Source organism: Mustela nigripes, chromosome 10 (genome assembly GCF_022355385.1).
Source record: "Mustela nigripes isolate SB6536 chromosome 10, MUSNIG.SB6536, whole genome shotgun sequence".
Lineage (NCBI taxonomy): Eukaryota > Metazoa > Chordata > Mammalia > Carnivora > Mustelidae > Mustela > Mustela nigripes.
In genome coordinates this window covers 31,548,775-31,569,191 of record NC_081566.1, presented here as the reverse complement: position 1 = coordinate 31,569,191, position 20,417 = coordinate 31,548,775, and the positions used below count along the sequence as shown (strand labels likewise).

At 50.3% G+C, this 20,417-nt stretch overlaps 1 protein-coding gene across 2 annotated transcripts in view; it reads right to left on the bottom strand.

The window, feature by feature from the left end:
• Window positions 1-20,417, bottom strand: part of KCNH1 (potassium voltage-gated channel subfamily H member 1) — a 407,094-nt gene that overhangs the window by 29,629 nt on the left and 357,048 nt on the right. The window lies entirely within an intron of this gene.

Below are 20,417 nucleotides of genomic sequence, written 5' to 3'. Positions count from 1 at the left end.
GCTTACGTGCCTTCCCTTAACTCTTAACCACAAGCCCATGCAGTTGGGACTATGATTACCCCTCTTTCAGGGATGAAGCACTCAAGCTCAGAGATGAATGTTACTCAGTCAATTAGTCTACAGAACGATGACCAGAGCCCAAGTTGGCTTCTCAAGCTCTGCCCCTGGGGCTGGGATCCCCACAGATCCCAGACCAAAGGGTCCTTGAGTAGAGGGAAGGGTCAAGCTCCTCTGTTGAGAAAGCTGCCCGGGGAAGGTCTCCAGTGCTCTGAGCAACTGAGGGCCAAGAGGACGTTCCTGGCAGACAGAACTGTAGAAACAAGGCAGGACATCTACTTGTCCCAGGCTCAAAGCTTATCCTGGGATCAGCACTGAACGCCCCCAAGAATGAATGAGATGATGGTCAGGTATGACCAATGTCAGCTGCCCAGACCCAGGCCCGCCTCCCGGACTGGGACCAGGCTCTAGGCCTGGGGCTGAGGGGTCAAGTCAACCCTCAGAAGTGTTTACCTGCCTCTGTTGCAACCCCTTTGACCAAGGACAGATATGGGATGTGTTTCTTCAATCCCAGCCAGCAACTCAATTCTAGGGAGCAGGGGCAAAAACCTGCCTCCCCAGCCACACAGTCATGCCAAATCCCAGACTGGCCAAGCACATGGTCCATGCCTGCCGCTGCCACTCTCCCCCATGGAGGCAGGGACTGTGCCCTCCTTCTGGCCCACGATTTCTGCTGGGCTTGGGGATCTGGTCATGTGATCTTCAAAGGCCGAGGACCCTCTTCTTGTCCCCACCCTCCACGCCCTACCCTGGGTCAGCCAAGGTGCTAGGCACATGGGCAAAGGTAACACTGACTGGGGCCCTCGCCCAGTCCCCGTGGGCGGCCTGTGGTGAATAAAACGGGGGCTGTGGACATCAGGTGAGGGTTCAGGCCTCTCCTCCTCAGGCAGCGCATCTGGGAAAGTGACATCTTCCTTGCCAAGCAGCTGCTGAGGCTGCCTCCGGGGGGTTTGTGGCCCACACCAGGTGGCTGAACCAGCTCCACCTCCTTTACTCTGTAATCCTTTCCCATGCTACCATCAGAGCACATGGCACCCGGGGAGACACCTTCAGGATTGTGGTTCTCTCCTTCCTTGGGTATACAGATGGCAGGAGTCAGTCCTGAGTCCAGGACAACAAAGGAAGGCTGATGCGTCAGGCTGCAGAATCTGGCCTTGGGTTTCTCAGAATCTGGTGTCTGAGCTGACCTGGAAGCTGAACATCTAGACCATAGTCCTTCCGTCTCACACGCCTACACTCGGTCCACAGACTTGAAGCAGGAATGCATCAACGCCCTTGACCTTCTCGGGGGGAGAGGATGGGGAGTGGGGGACAAGTGTGGCAAACTGGTCCCACCACTCTATTCTGACCCCCAAAGTCTGGGAGATCACTGGGGAGCAAGAAAAGGGCCACGTGATCTGTGAGGAGCTAGGGAAGTGGACCTGAGGATGCCTGCTCTGTTCCAGGGGACCCGGGCATCTGAGGGGGATAGAGGCCCTAAAAGGGGGACAAGACAGAACAGAATGAGATGGATGGAAGGCAGGACAGAAAGAACGAGACGGATGGAAGGCAGGACAGAAAGAGAAGCAGGCCTTGCAGAAGAGGCTCACGGGAATGGTGCAATAAGAAACAGCCAGAGAATGGGCACAGAAGAGATGGCAGAGAAGTAAGCACTCGCGTACCCAAACCATAGAAGGGAAAAAGCAGGGGCAGCCTGCACAGAGGGAGCCCAGAGTCATCTCAAGACAGCAGGGGCCCCCAGGCGCTGCGCTCTCCCTGTCCATCAGATGCTCCTCTAAACAGCTTGCATATGTTATTTCAGTGAATCCCAGCAACCCTACAGAGTAGCCCCTCTTGTAATCCCATTACACAGAGGAGGAAGCTGACGTGGAGGGAAAGGACACAGTGAGTGAGGGGCGCAGCTAGGGCTAGCCTGTAGGCTGGAGCACCTGACTGCCATCCAGCCTGCAGCCCCTCAAGGCCCCTCCTCCTCCCGGATTCTCACCTGGTGGAGAATCCACCTTGCCATGAAAACAGGACTCCTTTTCTCTCCCCAAGGCCGCCTCCCAGCACAGACCCACAGAAGGGAAGCTTCAGTCTTCAAGCCCAGTCTCTGCCTGCACACTCTGCCTCCATGTTTTGGACCTTCTCCCCAAAGTGGGTCTCTGTTGGTACCATTCTTGTACCTGCTGTGAGCAGAACCACACACTCTTCAGGGTGGGCATGCGGACGAAAGGAGCTCCACCATGTGCCCAGGACTCAGCACCCACCCAGGATCAGTAAATGCAGTTTCTGCCCCCCGCCATCCTGCACAGAACGTCGCATCTTCCTCCTCCCCCTCATACTGCAAATGTGGCCCTTCTGGGTCCCCCATTCAGTGGCAGGGACTGTTCTGCCACCCAGGCCAAAGGAGCCACGTCTGGTCAGACCTGGGCATGATGTGGTCACGGCGGCTCAGATCAAGACTGGCGAGGAATATCTCTGTCCCGTGAGCACAAGAGCGGCCAAGAGAGCCCCACTCTGCACAGGAGAAGCTTCAATAAGCCGTCTTTGGGGGCAGGAATGGAACCCCTCAGGCCTGGGGAGCCTGGTCCTCGGGCATCCAGGGAAGTCACTGTGCATAATCGAAGGAAGGCGGTGGGAACCAGGGTGGTCTGCTGGGAGGTGGCGGAAGCTTCGCTGCCAGCGTGCAGGGCTGTGTGCTGCCCTCTGCTCTGTAATTCACAGCGATAGTTCAAAAGTATTTCACCAATGGACATTGTATACACGCTTTTTTTTCCTGGATAAAAGAAAAAAGTCAACCTGACCAGATGAGGATTCTTGGCGGTTGGGCTATACCTATTACCGTTTGTTGTATAATGTGAACGCTGGTGCTCAGCTTGTCTGGCTGATCAACAGAGCAGAGATGAACCAAGGTGTGAGCCCACGAATCCAGGCTGTTTCCCTCCGACCCAGCTGCCAAGCACTCAGCCACTCCTCAGTGGCTGGCTCCCAGGATTAAGCTTAATTGGCTGAAAGAACACAAGCAGGGAGCTGATGGTCCCAGGTCCCTCTCCTACTTAGGAAGAGTCCCCCTTGTGCTGCCCTTTGAAAATCAGCCAGCCAACACGTGAGCCAATTAAGGCAAATTGGAAAGTAACAAGCCACCAAAGGTATTGTTCTTGGCACATGTCTTTTTGTATGCAATGGTTGCCACAATTAGACTCTCTCCCGAGAGCACTGGGAGTGACAGGAGAGGCTGCTGAAAGCTCTGAGCGGGGAACCAAGCGCCACTACCCTTAGCATGAGCAGCAGACACCTCACTGTCCACTGGCAGGGCTCAAAATCCCCACCACATTCCCTGTAGCAGGTCAGGAGTGCCCAAAGTCAGCCTCCTGTGTGAGGTCCCAGACCAGGGTCCGGAGTCCATCTGTGCGCAGGAGCCCCGCCCCCCCATCCCTTCAAAGGTGCTCTGCCTGCATTTCAACATCACCATCTAGTCCCTTTCTTCCCACCTTCACCCTGTGTTCTCGTTCTTCTTTATATTAATTTGTCAACTTACTTTATGCATCTTAGGTCTTAATTTGTTGCTATTTACATTCATTGTAAGAATCTCCTCCTAGTTCAGGGGTTAGCAAACCTTTTCTGTTAAGGGACACCTCATAAATATTTCCTACTTCGTAGGCCACAATACTGTCTCTGTCAAAGCTATTCATTTCCACCTCTGTAGGACAGAAACAGCTGGAGAAAACATAAATGAATGGGAGTGGATGTGTTCCAATAAAACTTTACTTACACAAGCAAGTTGTGGACCTAACTTGGGTCAGGCCACTTGGCTCACTGCTGTCCTGGTCCATAGTTTTTTTTTGTTTTTTTTTTTTTAAAGATTTTATTTATTTATTTGACAGAGATCACAAGTAGATGGAGAGGCAGGCAGAGAGAGAGAGAGAGGGAATCAGGCTCCTTGCTGAGCAGAGAGCCTGATGCGGGACTCGATCCCAGGACCCTGAGATCGTGACCTGAGCCGAAGGCAGCGGCTTAACCCACTGAGCCACCCAGGTGCCCCCATAGTTTTGTTTTTTATGTTCTTTTGTCATACTAACATTTTTCACTTTGACACAGTCACATTTTTCTGTCTTTTGATGTATGGTTTATGCTTTTTGTGTAGCCCATTTATTCTATAGGTGAAGACAGTGAGGCCCAGGAGGGAGAATGGCTTACAAAGGTCTCACAGGTACTCTGTAGCAGGAACTTTGTTCTCCTATAAGGTCACATGGCACCAACTTTGTGATCAGACAGCCTCCGCCTTGAATTTTGGTCTGTCACTTATGCTTAGACAAGACACAGTCACACACATACACACACACTCATACACACACACTCTTTTCTTTTTTCTGAAGTTAATTGTTACCTAATTTTTTAAATCATCCTGGTTGTCCGTGAACCCTCAATAACTTATTCCATATGCCCTGATATCTCTATAATATACCCATTAATAATATATTCTATATTTCTAAGTAATTAGTTCCCTTTTTTTCCCCCCTCGAGACACCATTTCTGGAACCCTCCGTCCCCTTGTTCCAGTCTGTTCCGGCTTCTTTGCCAGGCTCAGGAGCTTCCTTCATGGGTACTTCCTCTTTCTTAGCTCCCTCCTCATTTCCTACAGTGGCTCCCCAAGAAAAAACTCCCTGAAAGCCATCTGAATCCCTGTATTTCTAAAAATGTTTTTACCTTCATCCCTGGCTAACCGGATACAAAACTCTAGAACAAAATACTTTTTCATCAAAATTTTGCAAGTACCACTCCACTAGACTTTACATGCCTGCATTACTATTGATGTAGGCACTCTGACTACTCATCTCTTGCATGTAAACTACTCTATCTCTATGGAAGTCTCTAGGATTGTTTTAACCCCCTGAAGTTCCAGGATTCTCCAAAGATATGTTTTGATGTGGGTCTTCTCTACCCAAAGAGCCAGACACTTGATGACCTTGCAAACTAGGACTTTTGCTCTTTGGCTCTGAAAAATGTTCTTACAACAACTCTGGGCAGCAGAGCGAAACAGGGAGCCCATCCTGTGTGTGCTGGGGCAGTTCCTGGACCCGGCCCAGCATGGCGTCCGCAGGCACGAGATGGCCTCGGGCTTTGGCCAGCCTACTACCCATTTTATGAAGACCTTCCCCATGTCAAGTGGAGTCATCCAAGGGGACAGCATTGATGTGGGAAACAGAGACAGAAGAAAAATTATTAAATTTCCTTACCTGCTAACAAGGAAGAGTGACATTCCACTAGGGACTCAACTACCTCCACCTTAAGGCTTTGCTAAGGGCAATGGGCAAGCCTAGCCTGATTGAACCCTACCCCCAACCAGGATCCTATAAGTCTACTTTAACAATTCCTTTGGAAACTTCCTTTATCTCTAAACCCTCCATGATAGTGTTGACAATCATTCCCAAATATATGGCCCACTGATATACATGTAAAGGGTCTCAGGACAATGGTTTTATTACTGGTAATGAATAACCTTTTCCCAATAATAGCTAGCCCCTCAAGGTCCTGGAAACCCTGCTTCCAAAATTCCTTAGAGACTTAAACCATCCCCGACCCCCTCCCAACTTACAAGAATATGATGGACCACTCCTCACAACCCCGGGGCAGCAGCTCTTTCTGCCCATGGGTCCTGCCCCCGTGCTTTAATAAACCACCATTTTGCACCAATTTTTGAGATAAGAATTCTTTCTTGGTTATCAGCTCCAGACCTCACCCCATCAAACCTCACTTATGTTCTAAAACTTCATCAGTATCTCAGTTACCAGTTGGGCTCAGGGGCTATCCAGTGTGAGGGCCACACTACTTGGATGTGACCTGGGATTGGAAGCAAGTGGGGCAGGATCCTGCAAGGTCTCCAGACCTGTTACTCAGTATCTACGTGATCCGCATCAGCCCCCCAAAGTGCACCGAGATGTTCTTCAGAGCAGGAGGGAATCTACCTGCTCACTCCCAAGGTGCTGCTGATCACTACGGACCTAATAAAATCCACGGAGGGGTACGCCACAGAGTAATGTAGATTTTTACCTAACGCTTAGATCCAGCCCTCCTGGAGGATGTGGACCAAGCCAGCGGCCTCCTCCTGGAGAGAATGGTGGACACGCCAGCCCACAAATGCGTCATATTCCGGAAAGAGTAACCTCCTCCTTCTCCCGCATAATTGTGTCTCCACCAAAACCCCTTCAGGAATAAACTCTGACGGCCAATCCCTGCCTGCTAGGACTGAGCCAGGAGGACTGGCCTTGCCCAGTCTGGGGGCTCTTGGCTGGTGGCGCAGGGCTGCTTAGTGCCTGGAAGTAAAATGCTTCTTGATGTCAAAAAAGAAAAAAAAAATTCCTCTAGTGGCATTCCACTGGTTTTTGGATTTTCAGGGGAAATGAGAAATAATAGATGCTGTTGCCCAATCCTCTATATTTAATGTGATTTTGGGCTCCATAGGGAGCCCTTGCTAACTAATCTGGAATCCAGCAGCTGTAACATTAAAATAATAAATTTGGTAACATTAAAAAAAAAAAACCCTGCTCTGCAAAAGACAATGTATGCAAAATTAAAGACAAATTAAAAGACAAATGAAAAAAATGGGAAGATGCTTATTTATATTTCTGTTATTACAAAAAGAAGCTTCTAGAAATGAATGAGAAAAAAACCCTCAACACTTCAATTTTCAGAATGGACCAGGATCACAGGAAAAGAAATTTAAATGACACTAAGTATATGAAAAACAGCCAAATCTCACTCATAGTAAGAGAAGTCCAAATTTAAACTACTCTGAGATACCATTTTTTCAACTATCAGATAGGTAAAAACCTGAAGTTTGGTAATTCACCTTGTTGATAAGGCTGTGGGGAAATAAATCTCCTCCTGCACCTCTGGCAAGTTTTTGTAGTCTTTGACTACCAGTTTCCTTTGTCGGTAAAATAGAGCTAATAATAGTGCCTACATGCTTTATAGAATTATTAGAAGGATGAAAAGAAATAATGCAAGTAGAGTGTCTAACATATATTTAATGAACCCTTCGTTAAATATTACTTATTGGGATGCACGGATGGCTCAGCTGGTTAAGGGTCTGCCTTTGACTCAGGTCATGATCCCAGGGTTCTGGAATTGAGTCCCGGGCTCCTTGCTTGGCAGGAAGCCTGCTTCTCCCCTGTTTGTGCTCTCTCTCTCTGACAAATAAATAAATACATCTTAAAAAGAAATAACTACTACTTCTTAATATTATTAACATCCATTTGACCATTATTATAGTTTTCTTCACAGAAGTTTCTACAAAAGATGAGACTAAATGCTGCCTTCTTATGCTCCTGTGAGAGCTGCAAGGGCAGAGACCAAGCCTCACACTTTCGTGCGGTTCTCGGTTCCAGGACAGGACAGGACAGGACACAGAGCCTGGGCTCACTAAACACCCAGGTTTGAAATATAATGAAATATAATGAAATACAATGGTTCATTCTTAGCCTCCACCTATAATCTTGGGCTTGTGCCCAGAGTTTCTTCCATTGCCTCTAAGCATGGGGGCAGAGGCCAGCCGCTGAGATGAACAACAGGGGTGCAGGCCCATGTGTAGAGCCGGTGCCACGGGGTTGAAGGGCAGAGGGCACCCCAGCAGGAGACAGGCCTGTCACGGGTGAGACAGTCACCACAGGTGACTCAGTGGTCATTAGCACTGCCCATCACTGGTGCCCAGCTGCCAGCTCCAGGAAGCACCGGCTCGTCGGGGAGAGATGTGTGGGGCAGGGCAGGGCAGGGCAGACCCCACAATGCAATCTCCCTGGGGTCAAGGGTTGGGGGAAGCTTCTAGTGCCACGTGAGAACATGTCTCAGAGACAGGGGCCCTATCTGCCTCCTGCTGGGGAATCCGAGGGAAAGGAGGGCCTGAGGAGCCACCCCATGCTGGAGGTCTCCACAGGAGGCCTCCTGATGCCCCAACCATTTCACGTTTAGGTTATGATCCCATTTCCAGTAACAATTTCTAAGCCTCCAAGATTAGAGACCTTAGGCCCTTTCTACCAGCCTTTGTTTCCCAGCAGCCCTGGCTCCTTTGAGAACAAAGGCAGAGGGAGGCAAAGAACGATGCTGGAATCAGGGGGACCTCGGGAAGTCACCGGCCAGTCCTCTGTCCTCAGGTCAGTGACCTTGTAAACCATTTCCAGTGCAAGCCGCCATTATGCCTGGCATTATTAATATGACAGTTGACATTCGTTCTGTTTTCGGTTGACAGAGAGCTGGCATGCACGCTGTCTCCTTTGAGATCCCAGCAGCCCTGCAGCATATGTGGGGCAAGTGTTCTTATTTTGTGTAGATGAGGAGAGAGCTGGGAGAGCCCAGGTCCCTTGCTCTCGCAACACCAAATGCTATTTTCTCTTTCTGCAGGTCCAGACAGTCAGTTCTGCATTTAATCATCTTATGGTCAATGTTAGACACACACACACACACACACACACACACACACACACAAGCCAAAGTGTTGGCTTTTAAGTGAACCCAATTCCACTTGCTCATTTCTTCATGTATGTGGAGAGCAGCTGGTCACTGCCTGTTCTTCCTGTATATACTTTGCAAAGCCAAGGACAGCAAATGACTCAGCCAGAAGCCCTCTCCCTGCCAGCCTGCAAAAACCCAAGCTCTCTCCTTCCCTCTCCAGTTAGCAGGAGCATGTGGGGTTGTAAGTAGGTCAGCAGGGGTTTGGTGTGGGTATTCCCAGGCAGGGGGGAGGGAGGTGGGAAGGCAGGGAGGTAGGGTAGCATGTGCTCTGGAGATGGGAGGTCATTTCACTGGCATTGAGAATGCTGGAGAAAGCTGTGGGCTTCATCACCTCTCCCCGCCATCGCCTCCCTGCCAGGGAGGAGACAAGGAGAGAGGGTCTGCTGAGAGGTACTAAGCAGGGGAGGCCTGCCAGCCTCTCCAGGGGAAAGAACTGTCAGCCCAGGCCCTTGGTGGAAATACACATTCTTCTAAGCCTTCAGCTCTGAGCTCTCCTGCAGCTTGCCCCCGAGAAGCTGATGAAGCTGGAGAAGAATTACAGGCCTCTCCAGTCTCTCTTCCCTGGGGGTTTGACCTTCGCTTCAAGAAATGCATGGAAGTCTTGGACCAGACAGAAAATAGTGTCCTGAGGTGTGTGATTTTCAGCTAGCAAGCATCACTGTCAGAGCAGCGGGGACACCATCATGGGTCTGGACAGCCAAATTTGAGGCCCACTTAGGCCAATGGTGTTCCTGGGGGACCCTGGCTGGCCCAGGAGCAGAACCCATTTGGCTGCAATTTCCATAACGACGACAACAAAAGGCTAAAACCACCTGCTATGACAGCGCAGAAGGTGTAATAGAAGGAAAGAGCTCAGAAAACAGACCTCCTGGTCGCCCTTTCTTGGTCATCCTCCCCCTGGCAATCCCCTTGCCCATGGCTCTCAGCCAGGGTCCTCCTCTTGGTCCTGGCTCAAGGGCCTCCCACTCACCCATGACGGTCAGCCATCCCGCCCTCATTCCTCACTCCCCTCCCCGTCATACTGTGTCTCTGCCCAGTGTCTGCGCCTCCCAATTCAATCCCAGCCTGCGTCTGCGCCACGACCCCCCCCCCCCCACCACCAAAACCACATCCCCCGACGGTAATCGCCATCCGCTTACTAAGAGCCACGTGATGGGCCACCCACTCTTCCCTTATTGCATGGCATTTAATCCTTACAACAGCTCTGAGGTGGGGCCCATCACCAGCCCCCTTTACAGCTGAGGAAACAGATGTGGGACGGGTGAGGAGTTTAACTGAGATTCGGATCCAGAAAGTCGGACTGCAGATCTTGGCCTTTTGCCCACTCATTCCCCTCCTCACTGGCACTATTTGCACTCATCCCGAAATCTCCCCTCTCCATAGGAGGCCTGCAGGGCCTCTTCCAGACTCGCTCAGCCTGAAGGACTAATCGTGTGGGGTGCGGAGCAGTCTCTTGAGGGCAGGCTGTCACCCCTTCCTTACCCACAACCCGTTGCTGTGCATAAGACATGCAAATGGCTTCTAGTATTTGCAGAAGCAAAATGCAGCATGGAGAGTACAGCCCACCACAAAATAAACAAAGCCTTTGAAAATCAAATAAAAATGACCCTTACTTTAGCCATTCTTTAGAATCATGTGCACCGTGGCTGGTGACTCAGAATGTGGATGACAGGTGCTTAATGACTTAATTTTTAGAACCACAGGCAGGGCTGGAAAAGACCTCGTACACCACTTTGTCCAGCTTCTTGACGTTGCAGATGAGGAAACTGAGGCCCACAGAGGGGGAGGGGCATCCTCTGAGCCCAAGAGTCAGGAAACGGCAGCCTGAACAGGGAATCAGTGGCTCTTCTGAGCTCAGACCATGCCTCTTAGCAAGTGGGTGGAAGGTAATGAAGGCCTCAGCAGTTCTTACTAAGCATAGTGGCCCCTTCTCACCATGACACCCGAGGTCAATGCTGTAGTTTCCATTTTATGGCTGAGGAGACAGGCTCAGTGGAAGAGTCTGGGCACGAGGAGGTCCTGGGCTGCCATCTCCTAGTTTCTCTCTCTACCTTCTGTTGGACAGACATGTACTGGAGCCAAGTTCCATCACATACCACACAGAAGGATGGGGCTGAAGAGAAGCCCAGTCCTGTCTCCTTGGGAATTCACAGTCTGGGAATATAACAGGTATTGGGGTAGAGGGCACGGACGCTGTGCTGGGACAGACATGAGAAGGCACTGAGGTCACTTCTCCATATACACTGTTTCTTGACCAAGGTCAGAGAGGAGTGTGGCAGGAGTGGGTGAGGATGGCCATGCCTGGAAGGGGCGGGAAGGGGTACCAGGTAATCAGCGGCTGGGCTGGGCTGGGCCCCTACCCTAGCTCTGAAGTGAGATGTTTGTCCCCACACCCCCAGCACCACAACGGACCAGGACTTCGCTCCTGCCCAGGCACACAGAGAGCCAGCCCGGAATGAGGCTGGCAGGCATCTTCCCTGGCTTGACCCAGACTCTTCTCCCAGAGAGAGCTATTTACATCCAGAACTATTGAAGGACAGGGACAGCACAAACAGTTACTGACAGTAAAACCCAAGCCCGACTCTGCTCCACTCCCCACTGTGTTTTTTATATGGTCAATAAAGTGGCTACCTGATGCGTGTCCTTGGCAGCGGACTTGAGGGGTGAGTGTCCGACCGGGAAACCAGCTGGCCATGGGGGGAGAGGTTGCAGGCTTCCTGCCCCACCCAGAGCGGGCCACCAGCTCCAGGGGGGCCTGTGGGTGGGGACACTTTCTACAAAGCCCCTCTATGCTCACAAAGATGACACCCCTACAGCCAGGCCATTCCTTCCCCCTGCAGAGCCTTGAAAAGAAGGGGCCTTCTCTGTGCTCCCTGGAGAGGGCACATGAATCTGTTGAGGAACTATGAGCAAGGTCTCCCTTCCCGGCCCGCTGCCTGCTGTGCAGTGTGCGTGAGCTGTGATACAGGTATGTCATACAGCGGTATGACGGGGCACACACAGAACGTAAGCACACACACGAAAGCAGGTAGTCTGGAGGCACAAACATGGCGCAGCGCCAGCAGCAGCAAGTGCCCTGGCGAGAGCCCTTTGCTGCCCTGCTCTCCGGATGGAGAAAGACTCCGAATGCCTCCTGCGCCCCCTTCACCCCCACTCCGGGACCCTTTGTGCTGCCTTCATGCTGGACCGCCCTTGCTCCCCACCATGCCATTTCCATTGATTCAAATCCCACCTCTTCGGCAAAGGCCTGAGCAATGCCACTTCTTCCAGGAAGCCTTCCTTGAGTCTCCCAGCCAGAGGCACGCAGCCCTTTTCCGAACACAACGTGATCTTCATCCAGCTCTAATCATAAACAATGCTTTCTGGCCCAACATTACTCTTTTATGTAAATATCTGAAATTCCCCTCCAAATTTATGAACCCCCCCACCCCGGGCAAGATTAGTGTCTGACTCATTCCAGTGTCCCCCACAGGTCTAAATGCAGTGCTAGGCTCCCAGCGGGAGCCCAGCAAACGTCTCCTGAATGAAGGAACACAACATTCTTGCTCACACATGTGAAAGACAAGCAAGACAGGCAGGCAGGTATCTTGGGGTGCTCTCACTTGTTCCCCTCATTTTCCTGCTCGCCAGGATGGAAGTGTTTTTCTTCTCAGTTCATCATTTGCATCACATGTGTGCAATGGATGGTAGCTGACATGAGCAAAAAGAAACACTGTGTCTAAGAGTCAGATACTCTCAAGCCTGGAAAAATCAGGCAAGAGCTCCCAAGGATGGACCCAGAAGTTCAATGCTGCCCTTTGGGGAAACAGCCAGCACTCTTTAGAGGAAGGTGGGGTTGGAAGAAGCTGGGGTGGGGTGGCTGGATGGATTCCAAAAGAAGGGACCCCGCAGCCAGCACAGCGCCCTGGAGGTAAGCTCTGCATGCACCCAGACGTGAGAAGGCGTCCAGCCTGCAGTGTGCTCCAAGGGCTGACACAGAGACCGCGCTTCATCCGGGGCCAACAGGAGCTGCAGGGCCATGGCCACACCACCAGGCTCCGTCCAGGGCCTCTCCTCCCAGCATCCAGCCCAGAGCACACATCCGGGGTGAGGACCACTAAGAAACTCTCGCTGTCTGGGAATCCTGAGCCTCCAAAGTGGGAGAGACCCTTTCTGTGTCTGGAAGTTGAACGACACGGTGACCATCACTAGATCCCCCATTACATGGTTACAGTTCCTTAACAGCTCCCCTAACAGTTCCAGCCTCTGCAAACCAACGGTGGAAGTCGCTGATGGCTCTCGGGCTGCAGTCAGCTCTTTCAGGCTGGCAGAGTGACCGGATAGACCCAGCAAGGGGGAAGGATTCCACCTGCCCCTTCTCCCAGGCACAGACACAGGCTGAAATCAGGGGGATTGGAATGGGGTCAAATTAGTTTCCGTGAAAGTTTCCTTCAAGGTTAGAACCTCTGGTCTAATTGCAATGTTCTGATTCCCAGTTCCAAAGTGGAAAGTCTCTGTCTCGTTATGTTCCTCTCCAAACGCCTCGCACCAGCACGATTCTCAGTTCCCTGGGAGGGAGGACAAGGGTGGAGGAGGAATTTGTGTTTGAGCCCACGGCCAAGGGCTGGAGTAGTGCCTGGCAGGGGTGTGCAGACTAAAGATACTCTGGTACTTTTCATGCTTTTATACACAGGGAAGAAAGGCCGAAATAACTCACAATGATAAGGCCTCTACACTTGGTAAGTCCTGGCCACCCAAGGTGTGCATTCAAGCTCTAGGAACTCACTTGACTCAAATCTCCAAAACCCCACCTTGTTGTGACCATGATGCCACACAGCCATCTCTCAAGTGCACAGGCAGCTGGAGAAGAGAGTGGGAGACCGTTAGGGGTTGAATGGTGTCCTCAAAAATTCATCTACTGAAGTCCTGACCTTTCCTACCTCAGAAGGCAGCCTTCTATGGAGGCAGGATAGGCCCTTAGTCCAATATGACAGATGTCCTTATAGAAAGGGGGCATCTGGACTAGAGATGGAGCCACACACGGGTTAGAGTCCACATGAGGGTGAAGGCAGAGGGCAGCAGAAGCCAAGGAACACAAAGAAATCCACCAGCTCCTAGGACCAGGAGAGAGGCCAGCAACAGATGCTCCCTCACAACCTTCAGAAGGAGCCAGCTCTGCTGACACTATAGTCTTGGACTTCTGGCTTCCGAGACTGTAAGACAATACATTCCTGTGTCCTAAGTCACCCCGGCTATGGTACTCTGTAGTGGCAGCCTGAGCAAATTAATATAGAGACCTGAGGCAGACTACATGTGCGGACAATGAGACCATGAAGCTAAGTTAACTAAGGGTTAGACCCATGATCCTGTTAGTTTAAGAAACACGTGTACAAAAAATTAGATGTGGATGGAGGGGATGGGTAGGTAGATAGGTAATGACAGATGGATAGATGGACAGATAGATGATGGGCAGATGGAAGGATGGATAGATAGATAGATGGGTGATAGACACCCAGATAGATGATGGATGGATGGACGGATAGACGGATGGGTGGATGGTTGGATGGACGGATGGACGGATGGGTGGATGGATGGATGGGTAAGTAGACAGATATACAGACAGACAGATGAATAGATGATGGGTAGATGGATGGATGGATGGATGGATAGGTAGATAGGTAATAGACACCTAGTTAGATGATGGATGGATGGATGGATCATAGATAAGTAGACAGATATATAGACAGACAGATGAATAGATAATGGATAAACAGATGGCTCTAACTAATGTGCAGACATGGTGCCTGGGCCCTCCCTAGCCCAGCAGCTCCCCCACGCAGGACTGGAGAGACACTGGTCTATGTGGGTGGCTGAGCGTTGGAGAAGCATCACACAAGGAGATGATGGGATCCACAAGGCACAATCACTATGGCAATGAGTCGTCCTGAACAGTCCGTGGTAAAGATACCCCTATCCCCATTTTACCAAAAAGGAAGATGAAGCTCAGAGAGGTTAAGTCGTTTGTCTAATCCCCAGGCCTACTAAGTGACAGGGCTGCGATTCATACTCAGGCCCACCTGGCCTCAAACACGGGGTCCTTTTCTCACACCTGCTGCTTTGCACAAACCCTGCCCTCAGGGATCCCACATTCAAATAAAGGAACTCAACAAAACTGACCCACGAGCCAGACCCACTGAGAGGGGGAAATGTGTCTTCAATCCCTGCAATCCAGGCCAGTCCATCCTCACCAATCAGGGGCATCACGAGGCTCCTGCCCTTGGCTCCATGATTCCAACCTGCTTTCCCTCAAAGCACTGGCTCCAAACACCAGCTTTGGGCTGCACATCTGGCCGCTCCCACATTCTGCTCTCCCATGGAGGTTCGGGCTCAGGTTGCCCTTCTGGTTCCAGGACCTCCCTTCATTTTGGCTGTTCCTGGCCATGGAACTCACCCCTCTCAGCCAAGCTAGACTTAAGCATTGGTTCGGGTGGGGAGTAAAATATGTATCAAGCTGTGATCCCTTCCCCTGCTCACCATAAAGAAATAGATTTGCCCCCCTAATTGTGCTCAGCTTTGGGTGGTGAGTTTTTGCCCAGAGGTGTGGGGGTTAGGAAAGTGGTTGTGGGGAAGAAGAGAACTAGAGTCTAAATTTTTCCCTTTTCTTGACCCGCAAAGCCCCATCCTTCATTCACTGCCCAGAGAATTCCTCATCCTTCATAGTCCAACTCAAACGCCACCTCCTGCAGGAAGCCTCCCAATCTATTCCCAGGCTAAATTAATTATTCCCATGGCATGTGACAATTTAGCACATGTTTCATTTTTTCTTCTGGCATGGGCTTTTCTGCTTTGCCCTCTGACCTACCTGATTCATGTCTATATCTTCAGGGTACAGCCCAGGTCCAAGCATGCAGGCAATCATCAATATACATCTGCTTGTGTTGTAGTAAAGATTGTCTACAAATGGGAAAGTCAGAGGTCTGACACCCAGGAGTTAATTTCCTCTGTGACCAAGGCAGCTGTGAGTGAAGCTAGCAAGAATTCAGCCCCCACAAATCAGACCGTGTCCTGGGAGCCTCCACAGCCTAGAAAGACTCACACATTTCCCTGCCACTCAGGAGGGCGGCTTCTCACTACTGTCTTAACCAGAAGGGTGTGAATATTGATATTTTTCTCTAACCTACCAACCACCGTGAGAAGCAAGAGAGAGGCCTTGTCTTGTCTAAGGTGTGGGAGGCGGCGTGGAGGGCAGAGAGAAGAGCTGTAAGGGGACTGTAATTCCAAGTCTGTGTGGTCGTGTGTGGCTCTGTGTGGCCATGTGTGTGGCTGTGTGTATAGCCATGTGTGTGGTCACATTTGTGGCCATGTGCGTGGTTATGTGTGGCTGTACATGTGGCTGTGTGTAGCTGTCTACATGGCTGTGTGAGGTTGTGGGTAGCTATGTGTGAGGTTATATGTGGCTGTGTGGGGGGCTGTGTGTGACCACGTGTGAGGTTGTATGTGACTGTGTGTGGCTGTATGTGTGGGCATGTGAGGCTCTGTGTGTGGCTGTCTGTGGTTGTGTGGGATCATGTGTGTGGCCGTGTGTGGCTGTGTACGTGGCTGACAGACAAGGGCACATCTCTTAACCTCCCTGCACCTCAGTTTCTACAACTGTTCATAAGGAGAGGAAAATCTACCTCACCCAACTTTATAACATACCAATGTTATGAAAGGATTTATAGTAATACCCGGCCTGGGATTGTGCTTATTAAATATTATCTTCCTTCCCGGGTTTGTTTTGTTTTTTCCTTCACTCAGGCTCCAGGACCTCTGCTGCTTCCTTGCCACGTGACTTGATGCAAATTGCTCAACTCAGAACTCAGTGTCCTCATCCGTGAAATGGGCCATTGAGGACTCAACGCCATTATGCACGCAATGAGTTTACATGAGGGGGTCAGAGCAGACACGTTTATTCCAGGGGGTCCCATATGCAGCATCATTCAGGAATTATGGTCTCTGTTTATCTACTTCCTCAGCCAGTCCCTCCAGATGGCCCACGGCTCCTGCATGTGAGGCACTGTGCGCCGGCACAGGAGATGCGGAGGATCCCGGCACCAGGCCCGCCCTCAAAGGGGCGGCGTCCCTTTCGTCTCTATCTTTCTTGCATTCCACCCTCCTCTGTATGCCCTTTGTCTCTCTAGGGCTGTCTGCTCCGGAAGGAACGACCCAGAAGCTAAGCAAAAAGCATGGTTTATGCAGTGCCTCTGTGAGGCTGGTAGGTAACCTCCCTTGCCCTGGCTGTTGCTCTGAGGGGAGTCCCCTGGAATGTACTGGAGCAGAGGGTTGGTTCCCAAAGGGACGATCCATGGTGATGTCTGACCACCAGAGTCTCTGTTGGAGGCCTGTGTGGGTCCTCGAGGGAGGGCATGGGGTCAGCCAGACCTCAGAGAAGCTTTCAGGTCATCTCCATGAAGGATCTGCTTCCACGGGGGTGCGGGTGCGGGGTGGAAGCAGCAAAGATAAGTGATGATTCAGGGAAGGTTCTGGAAATAGAAACCCCCAGCTCTTCTCCAATAGGGGCAAGGACAGTCCTCCACCCACTCTGACAGGCCTGGAGACCATTTCTGGAAGAACCATGTGCTGCCTGCACCGGATGACTCAAGCCCAGGCATGGCGTGAGCCTCTGGCCACTGCTGGCTCAAGGATGAGGACACGGACGGGAGGAGAAAGGAGCGCAAGTCTCTTCTGCGGAGCCTCAGCTGTCAACAGCCAGATTTATACAACACGTGATGTAAATCTTAAGGGGATTAGTTTGGTTTGATTCAACCGTGCATTACTAATCTTACTCATGCCCACCCCTCCCCTCCAGGATTTTGTACCATTATCCCTAGGGCATAATTTTCCTATCAAGAGCTAATTGTTACAGACAGCCATGAGAAGCTGTGATTTTTCAGGGCTGAGAAAGTGGGGCTTGGGGTTCTAACCCAACATCAGCAACAATAATCATAAAAACAAGTTCTGTGTGACCCTCTGTGGGACCTGAAGGAGACAGGGCCCCGAGGTATGCAGCTGTACCAACACAGCCTTGTGGGGGGCCTGGGGCTGAAGGAATTCTCAGTGGGATCTTTCTGGCCCCAGTGCAGGCTCTGAGACCAGAGCCACTAGACAGAATAGAAATTGAAGGAGAAACTCCAGGGACCTGGCTGCCTGGCCTCAGGACTCCAGAGGGAAGCAGAGTCTGGGACAATGGCAATGGTCTCTCAGAGAAGGCAATCAGCATGCACCCTCCATTTTTAGTCATCCCATTTTCTAAGCACACCTCATCCCTGCTCAAAGATGTTCCCTTTGCAACACTCAGGCAGGTCAGGTGGGTCTTGCGTTAAGGGGTTGGAGGACACACAAATACAGACTTTTCTGAAAACGCTCAACAGCCATATGCTATTATTAAAGGATTTACCTTGCAGGATGGTTGTTTGCAGGATTCTTCAAACAATGGGATCTCCTTTACAGGCATTTGGAATGGAATGTGATTTATGAACTTTAACTTGCATGGGATCTCTACCTTCCCCCAACATGTCGGAGGCCTGCTTTGCTCACCTTTGGTTGTCGACATGGTCCACTGAGCAGGATGACCAGGTTAACTCTGGTTGCATATCGTGCCTCTCCTATCTTTCCACTTCAGCTATGGAGAGCACGAGGACTCGGCCAAGTATAGGTGCTGGGCATACAGATGACTGACCAATGAAAGACAGGGGTTTACATCTTCTATTTGAGTTTTGTCTCCTACTTGATGACATACTGAGTCATTTCTCAAATCACTTTGTTTTACAAGTAGCTCTCTTTGCCTCCCCTGGGGCCTCTGGGATCAGGTGAGACATTAGGGGAAGGAAAAGCAGCTCTCATTTGCCTAACTTTAATCACACAATCATTTCGCAAAGCATTCTGAAGGCCCAGGCCTGACTAGAGTTTGGGGGTGACAGGAAGAATCCAATTCCTGACATGGGGATGGAATGCACCAACTGGTATACCCAGTGGAACATGCAGGGGCTGTGATGGGATCCCTCAGTCAAGCACCACAGATCGGGATACAGATGCACTTTAGTCTCTAGGCTGCACCTCCGTATGGCCCCTGCTACTCCTTAGCCTTTGGGGATTCAGCCTCTGACCCATAAAATAGATTTTACCCTAAGGCGGAGGCTGACTAGTGCTCTTCTCTCCTTTCCTGGGCCTCACTTCACTCTTGGGAAGACCCTCAGTCTGTAAGGAGGCCCAGTCCCTGGTTCCTAGACCAAAAGGCTGGGAACTCTTTCTTCCACATTGGAGAACCCAGTTGCTGGGGTAGTAAAGTGGTTAACGTTTTGAAATACCCCATCTTGCCTATTCCCTGTTACCTCTTAGCACTTCCCCCATCCTGTAAGCCAGACTCTCAGGAAATGGATTTATATCTCCCTGTGGGGGACTCGGGGAAGCACAGTGACCCTCTTGAACAGTGCTGTCTGACAGAAAGACAATGCAAGCCACAGAAGGGAGTAACATATGTGACTTTTCTGGTGCTACATTTAAACAAGTAAAAGGAATAGATGAAATTTAAATTTAATAATGTTTTATTTAACCCAATATGTCCAAGCTTCATTTACAATGTAATCAATTACAATGTAATTCAATTGCCAGGTAATCAACATAAAAAACTATAAAGGAGATACATTATATTCTGTTTTTATACTAAAGTCTTCAAGATCCATTGTATGTTTTATACTTATAGAACACCCCAATCCTCACTCATTATATTTCAAGTGCTCACAAGTGCATGTGGCTAGTGGCTTCCATTTTAAACACTGTAGGGGGCGCCTGGGTGGCTCAGTGGGTTAAGCCGCTGCCTTCGGCTCGGGTCATGATCTCGGGGTCCTGGGATCGAGTCCCGCATCGGGCTCTCTGCTCGGCAGGGAGCCTGCTTCCTCCTCTCTCTCTCTCTGCCTGCCTCTCTGCCTGCTTGTGATCTCTGTCTAATAAATAAATAAATAAATCTTAAAAAAAAAAATAAACACTGTAGCCCTAGAACCAGTGCAGTGTGAAGGGGTGACTTAGAGGACTTAGAGGAAGCCCCAAGAGACATGGGGTCAGGGATAGAGGTGACCCAGGAGTCTGCAGGGACCGATGACTTGGATATCCTGCTGGGAACAAACTCATTCTTAGGGTTCTCCATGTGGTAAATGAGGATTCCCAGGACATGCCCCCAACCAAGACCAACTAAATGTTTTTGTACCATGTAAGTTTGTCCACAATTGCATTGTCCAATATCATAGACATTAACCATATATGACTCTTTAAATTAAGTTTAAAAAAATTAAAAAATCATTAGCTCAATTGCATTAGCCTCATTTCAAATGCTCACTAGTCACATAGGGCTAAGGGCAGTGCAAATATATTCCCATCATCACAGGAAATTCTATCGGACAGAACTTGATTCAACCCCTAAGAAAAGGGGGGGGGGGGGGGGGGGGAAGTAGCTTCCAATTTTACCAGATGAAGGTTCTGTTGCTTATAAGCATGGGGGCCTGTAACAAAACCTTCTGAATCGATTTATAGAAAAATAAGGTCATTTTTTCCTTATGTAATTGAATTTGTGCAATGGGATTAATAATTTATTTTAACTTTTAATAGACAGTCTTTTACCTCTGGGAGCATGTTGCTCTGTTTGTAAACTTGGAAAACCAAACAGTCTCACATCCCTCACCGTGGGATGAGGATTAAAAAAGACAAAAGAAGGTTAGACACCTTCCTATCCCAAGGTCTGGCACATTGGCTCCCTTCCCTCTCCATTCTAGAGCTGCGTGTATGTGTGTCTGTGTGGACCTCTGTTCCTCTTGAACAGGGGAGCAGGCAGACTTTCAGCTCTCTGAAAACAAGGGCTA